The sequence below is a fragment of the Artibeus jamaicensis genome, unplaced genomic scaffold (genome assembly GCF_021234435.1).
Source record: "Artibeus jamaicensis isolate MK-2021 breed Jamaican fruit bat unplaced genomic scaffold, CSHL_Jam_final scaffold_804, whole genome shotgun sequence".
NCBI lineage: Eukaryota > Metazoa > Chordata > Mammalia > Chiroptera > Phyllostomidae > Artibeus > Artibeus jamaicensis.
In genome coordinates this window covers 2,060,977-2,068,098 of record NW_026522055.1, presented here as the reverse complement: position 1 = coordinate 2,068,098, position 7,122 = coordinate 2,060,977, and the positions used below count along the sequence as shown (strand labels likewise).

Below are 7,122 nucleotides of genomic sequence, written 5' to 3'. Positions count from 1 at the left end.
CACACTGATGTTTTTTCCTCTCTCTTTCTACCTCTCTTCTCCTCTGTCTAAAACAAACACATAAAATATATATATAGTTTTAATTTTTTATTGATTATGCTGTTACAGTTGTTCTATTCCCCCCTTCATTCCCCTCCACCCTACCCCCCATCCACACCATTACCCTCCCTTTAGTTTATGACCATGTGTCTCAAGTCCTTTAGATTCTATATTTCCCGTGCTATTCTTGCCCCCCCCCCGTCTATTTTCTATCTACTGTCTATGCTACTTATTTTCTGTACCTTCTCCACCCTTCTCCTCCTCCCACTCCCCTGTTGCTAACCCTCCTTGAGATCTTCATTTCTATGTTTCCACTCCTGATCTAGCTGTCCTTGTAGTTTGCTTTCGTTTTAGGTGTGGTTGTTAACGTTTTAGGTGTGGTTGTTAATAACTGTGAGTTTGCTGTCCTTTCACTGTTCATGTTTCTTTAACTTCTTTTTCTTAGATAAGTCCCTTTAACATTTCATATAATAAGGGCTTGGTGATGATGAACTCCTTGAATTTGATCTTATCTGAGAAGCACCTTATCTGTCCTTCCATTCTAAATGAAAGTTTTGATGGATAGAGCAATCTTGGTTGTAGGTCTTTGGATTTCATGACTTGGAATACCTCTTTCCAGCCCCTTCTTGCCTGGAAGGTCTCTTTTGAGAAATCCGCTGACAGTCTGATGGGGACTCCTTTGTAGGTGACTGTCCCCTTAGCTCTTGCTGCTTCTAGGATTCTCTCCTTCATTTTAATTTTGGCTAATGTAATGATGATGTGCCTTGGTGTGTTCCTTCTTGGGTCCAACTTCTTTGGGACTCTCTGAGCTCCCTGGATTTCCTGGAAGTCTATTTCCTTTGCCAGATTGGGGAAATTCTCCTTTATTATTTGTTCAAATAAGTTTTCCACTGTTGGCTGTGCCTTTCCCCCTTCTGGTACCCCTATAATTCGCATGTTGGAGCATTTAAAGATGTCCTGGAGGTTCCTAAGACTCTCCTCATTTCTTTGAATTCTTGCTTCCTGACTCTTTTCTGTTTGGCTATTATTTGCTTTCTTCTGGTCCACTCCATTGATTTGAGTCCCAGTTTCCTTTTCATTGCTATTGGTGTCCTGTGCAATTCCATTCATTTCAATTAGTTTTGCCTTCATATATTTGTTTAATTTGTGGCTATAATCAACCAGTTCTGTGAGGATCCTGATGACCAGTGTTTTAAACTGTGCGTCTGAGAGTTTTGCTATTTCTTCATCGCTTAGATCTATGGGCTCTGGGGCTTTGAGAACTTGCGACATTTTTGGTCTGTTCTGGCCCTTTAAGTGTGAGAAGCGGCGCCTTGGACTCCCAGGTCGCTGGGTTGTGACACTGTATGTGGGGGCGTGGTCAGAGTGGGGAAATGGCAGCGCCCTCTGCTGCCGCTTGCCGCGGGGACCCGCCGGGGCCTGGTCCAACCGACCACTCCCTCGCCTGTCCGCTTGCGCACAAATGGGCGACCACAGTCAACACGCAGCACCGCTTCCCCACTGTCTCCTCCGCGGTCGCTTGCCTGGTGGCTCGCTCAGTCGCTCCCTAAGTCCAACCCTGCTCCTGGATTCTGCGCCTGAGTCCGTCTGACCGAGTCCTCCTGTGCAACCCCTCACCAGCCGCTGGTTTCGCCCCTTACCGGTCAGGCTGAAGAATTTGTTGTTAATGGACTTCCGAAAAGTTCAATTTTCCATGTTCTGGATGTGTTTTCTGTTGCTAATATTTAGTTGTCTCTAAACTTGGTTGTGTGAGACAGCATGACACATCCACCTATACCTTCATCTTGGCGGAAGTCTGAAATATATATATTTTAAAAACTCATCTTTGGTATCAGAAATCTGGAGCCTGGTCACCCTCAGTGGGAAGTGATGGAAATGGGGCAGAGGGGCCTTTCTGGGGAGAAGGAACCTCGGGGCTAAAGTGTGTTCCTCTCTACACAGAGGCAGGGGACACCTGGCAGCCCACACATGCTGGCGCCCCCGAAAGAGCAGACAGGGAGCTGACCCTGAGTCCTGCCCACCTTGGGGGCTTCCCTGCAGCACCATGACCTCTGAGGATAGACAAGTGAGTCTCCTGAGGGCCCCCCCTAATAAAGAGGCTGGTCAACCCCCTGCATGAGCAGGAGTCAGAGCCTCATCTGGGAGTCGTGCTGGGTTCCACAGGGTGTAGGATTCATAATGTTCCTGTGAAGGTCGGGGAAGAAGGGTAGAGTGGATCCCTGTGAGGAGAAGGCAGTCCTCACTTATTCATTTGTTCACTCACTCACTCATTCACTCACACACATTCATTCATTCACTCACAAGCACTCAGTGAGCATCTAAGTGTCTCTTCGCTGAGGAGAAGACAAGAGGGGACCCATGGACCTGGTCGGTGTCCCTGAAAAAGTCCCCACCACAGACACCCCTTCTCCCAACACAGGAAGGCTGTGGTCACTGGTCAGTGTATGACATTTCCTGTTCACATGCAGTGTATTTTCTCATAATATAAGTGTAGGATTTAAAAGAAAATCTAATAAGCTGAGGAACTGCAATACTGTTTTCCAAAGCAGATGCACAGTTTTATAACAGAGCAAAACAAAAGAGTTCCATTGTTTAATATCTGCTCCAACAGTTGGTATTTTCTGTTTTTTAGTTTTTTGATAATAGCAAACTTACAGAATCATGGTGGAAGCCCCTTGTGTGCTTTAAATTAAATTGTCTAATGTGAATAACGTCGGGGATAATTTCTTGTATTTATTGACCATTTGTGTGTCTTTGTAGAATTGTCTATTCAAATAATTGACCAAATTTTCAGTGCAGTTGTTTCTTCTGTTGTTGTTTAGTGACTTTTTTTCTACAGCTGGGTTGATATTTTGTTTATTGGTTTGTTTGAGGACTTTGAGTATATTCTGGATACAAGACATTCATCAAGTCTATATTTGCAGGAATATTTCTCCAAGTCTCTAACTTTTCCTTAAGTCTCTTAATGGTGTCCTTTATAGAACAGCAACCTCCTGTTCCCAAGAACATGTGAACATGTGCCCCGGGTGAGGTAACCCAGTAATGTATCAGGACATGGAAGAGCAGAGCAAACTAGGTCTGGAAGCAGGATGGGGACATTGATGGGGGGCTCCAGGTCACTTAGGCAGTGCTGAGGGTGAATACTGGCCACTCAAAGAGCGCCTGCTACCTGCAAACATTACCTGATGAAGAAAAGGGTCTTTGCAGATGGGATGGAGGTGAGGCTACTGACCTGGAGAGAATCCTCCCTTGTCGAGGTTGGTCACTGAATGTAGTCACACGTGTCCTCCAAGGGAGACACAGCAGGTGACTTTCTGCACCCAGAGCAGGATGAGGCAGTGTGGCAAGGGACAGGCTGAAGTGACCCAGACACCAACCAAGGACAGCTGGGAGTCCCAGCCTTTAGTAATCACAAAGGTGGACTCTCCCTTTGAACCTGTGAGGGCATGAGTCCCACGAACCACCAGGTTTCCACACATCAGAACTCATTTGTCATCATGGGGTTCAGGACATGGGACCCCAAGATGCCACATCTAGTCTTTCCCTGTTCCAGAAATCTCAGTCTAGAACTTAGAAAGGGAGAATGAAAAGATATTTTACTTCCTGCATGAACTTCTGGCACCAAGAACCAAGATAATGAAACTTTACAATAAAAGGCTCTGAATGTGTGTTAACTTGTCTCAATGGCCTCAGGAAACCAACACAGGCAGCAATTCACAGGGAACCTCTGGGAAAAATCCAAGAAGGAATTAAGAAAAGTCCTCCTTCTCCAGACCCACTCCTCTGTTCCTCTTTGCAGACAAACTTCTCAGAGGGTTTTCTGGACCCTGGGATCCCATATCCCCTCCTCCAGTTCTCCCCTGATCCTGTTCCAATCACATCTTCACATCTTTCCCGCCAACCAGTGAGACCCAGTGATGATGTGTTTTCTTGTGTCTTCTCTTTCCTGTTGGGCTCCAGGGCCTGTCCCCCCTCACTGCTGTCACCCTCTCACACTGTCACACATGTGCCCATCTCTAGTCCTGACCACTTCTTCTTCTCCATCATTCACACCAGCACTCTTGCTGATGTCCCCCGGTGGTCATGAGGTGGCTTCTCAGATAGAACATCCCCCTCAAAACCCTGCTCTGGTCCCTGAAACACAGGCCCTCCCTTCTGTGACTCAGTGCTGTAGTGTCTTCAGTGAGTTAGATTCTATCCTCCTGTCTCCAGAATGGCAGCTTCTGGATGACATGGATTTTGGTGCTGGGCTCACAGTCGCATCCCCAGCGTTTACAAGATCGCACACAGTAGGGGTTCAGTTGTACTACTGCCGAGACCATAAATAAACAAGTAACTATTATTTTCTTCAAAACCACATAAGAATTACACACACACATGAATATATAAGAATCTGAAGGGGAGGGCATTTCAGCAGAAGGAACTGCACATGCAAACTCTCAGTCACGAAGGCCATGACCTGGCTGGGTGTGGAGATTTTGTGAGCTCCAGAAGAGGGTGGAATCCATTGGAGAGTCCACAGGGCACAGGCCATGGCAGTCCTAAATCCAGCCTGTGGAATTTGTCCCTCATCCCCAGCCACGGAGAGGCAATATCGCCAATCACACCATGTCAGACGTGGAGAATAGGTGTCTACAAACACAGTCTGTTGGCCTGGGTTGAGGACTGAAGTGGAGGCAGGACATGGCTGGGTTCAGTCACCCAGGAAGAGATGAGGCCCCAGGAACAACCAGGGTCAGGTTGGGGAGGAGATGGGCGTTGAGCTGAGCTGTGATGAGATGGAAGGGTGGCCAAGACTTAGTGACTTATTGAATGACGAAAAAGGAAGGGAGGGAACAGTGTCATCTATGTGACTAAGACCCTGCAAAGAAGTGGGTTTGGGGAGGAAGATGGCAGCTCAGCGGTAACCATGCTGAGCAGAGCAATCCCAAGGACCATCCTGGAGGTGGGGTCAGGGGGATGTTGGGCAGTGAGATTCCTGGGTCACTCACCTGAGGCACTAACTGGATTCTGTGTTTGCATATTTCATGCCCTTTGTGGGCCTCATCACCATCCTCCTGTGGTACCTGACTCTGAGAGAAGGGACCAGGGTTTTCCAGTCTGGTTGGATCAGGGTGCAGTGGGCCAGAAACCCAACCCCCCTGTTTCTGTCTCAAGGTATTGAAGGCAGAGTAAATTCAGGGATGGCAGATCTGGTCCCACAGATTATCTTGAGCACAGTAGGTTCATCCCATCCTGGACACTCACGAAGGCTGTCCATGTTGGGTCCTCACCCCCCACCCCTTCACCTCCTGCCAGCACCTCACCAGATTTGTTGGGATCCCCAGCCCTGGTTCTGGACACAGCCACAAGTCTCCTGCCCTCCTCTTCCCTCCCGTCCCTTCCCCTGGAGTGGAGCTCACATGAGGATGATGATGCAGAGGAAGAGGAACAGGGTCTTGGCAGCTGCTACCTCGATGGCCACCAGTACCACCCCTGCCACAGGCCCTGATTTTCCTGCAGAAAAGAGGGACAAGGAGGGAATCACCTGCTCAATGGCAGTCCTGTGTCCTTCGGCTCCACTGGGAACCTGCAGGGTGTCCTCCAGACCTTCCTGCATCAATAGCCTCGAGACTGCCTGTGCCTTTACCCTTGAACCTGCCCTGACCCCCTGCAGTTGGGCTGAAAATAAAAGGCCTAATATGGAATTTATCAAAATAATACATTCTATTAATAAATTAATAGTGTAGAGAAAGTGAAAAGCCAACCTATTTAATGGGAGAAATATTTTCTATCCAGCACATATGAAGAACTCTTAAAGTCCTGGCTGGCAGCTCAGTGGGTCAAAGAATCATCACGGTGTGCCAAAGTTGTGGGTTTGATTCCTGGTCAGGGCACATGCAAGAAGCAACCAATGAATCACTAAATAAGTATAACAATAAATTGGTGTTCCCCTCTCTCTCTCTCTTTCTCCCAACCTCTTTCTTTAAAATCAATTTACAAAATAAATTCTATACCACCTCACGCTAGTCAGACTGGCCATCATAAACAAATCAACAAACAACAAGTGCTGGCAAGGATGTGGAGAAAAGGGAACCCTCCTGCACTGTTGGTGGGAATGCAGACTGGTGCAGCCACTGTGGAAAACAGTATGGAATTTCCTCAAAAAACTAAAAATGAAACTGCCTTTTGACCCAGTAATTTCATTGCTGGGATTATACTGTAAGAATCCTGAAACACCAATTCCAAAGAAACTATGCACCCCAATGTTCATAGCAATGTTTTATTATTTACAATAGCCAAGTGCTGGAAACAGCCTAAATGCCCATCAGTAAATGAGTGGGTGAAAAAACTGTAGTACATTTACACAATGGAATACACAGCAGAAAGAAAGAAGGAGCTCCTACCCTTTGCGACAGCATAGATGGAACTGGAGAGCATTATGCTGAGTGAAAAAAGCCAGGAAGTGAAAGACAAATACTACATGATCTCATTTATAAGTGGAACCTAATCAGCAAAACAAACAAGGAAGCAAAATAGAACCAGAGATATAGAAATAAAAAAACAATCTGACATTACCAGAGGGGAGGGAGGAAGGGAATAACAGGAGGAAGGAAGGGGAAGGGTCAAGTCAAGGAGCATGTATAAAGGATACATGTACAAGGACAATGGGGGACAAGGGTTGTGGGAGAGGGGGATTAGGCAGGGTAGGGAGTAGTAATAGGGGGAAATGGGGAGAACTCTAATTGAACAACAATTTAAAAAAGAAAAGAAACCTTTAACAAAACAATCATTCTTTTTTTATTATTGTTCAAGTACAGTCGTCTCCATCTTCCTGCCACCACCCCTACCTCCCACCCTCAACCCCACCGCCCTGGCCTTGTCCATGTGTCCTTTACACATGTTCCTTGATGACCCTTCCCCTTCTTTCCCCCGTTATCCCCTTCCTCCCTCCCCTATGGTCACTGTCAGATTGATTTTTATTTCCATGTCTCTGCTTCTATTTTGCTTGCTTGTTTGTTTTGTTGATTAGGTTCCACTCATAGGTGAGATGACATGGTATTTGGCTTTCACAACCTGGCTTATGTCACTTAGCAGAATGCT

General features: G+C 46.7%; 1 long non-coding RNA gene across 1 annotated transcript; it reads right to left on the bottom strand.

Annotated features, from left to right (window-relative positions):
- Nucleotides 1-4,366: 4,366 nt before the first annotated feature.
- LOC128626604 (uncharacterized) lies at nucleotides 4,367-5,977 on the bottom strand. Its single transcript, XR_008390570.1, has 2 exons — nucleotides 5,442-5,977; nucleotides 4,367-5,111 (listed from the first exon to the last, which is right to left on the bottom strand). It is a non-coding gene; the product is annotated as an uncharacterized LOC128626604 (long non-coding RNA).
- Between the last annotated feature and the right edge of the window lie 1,145 nt (nucleotides 5,978-7,122).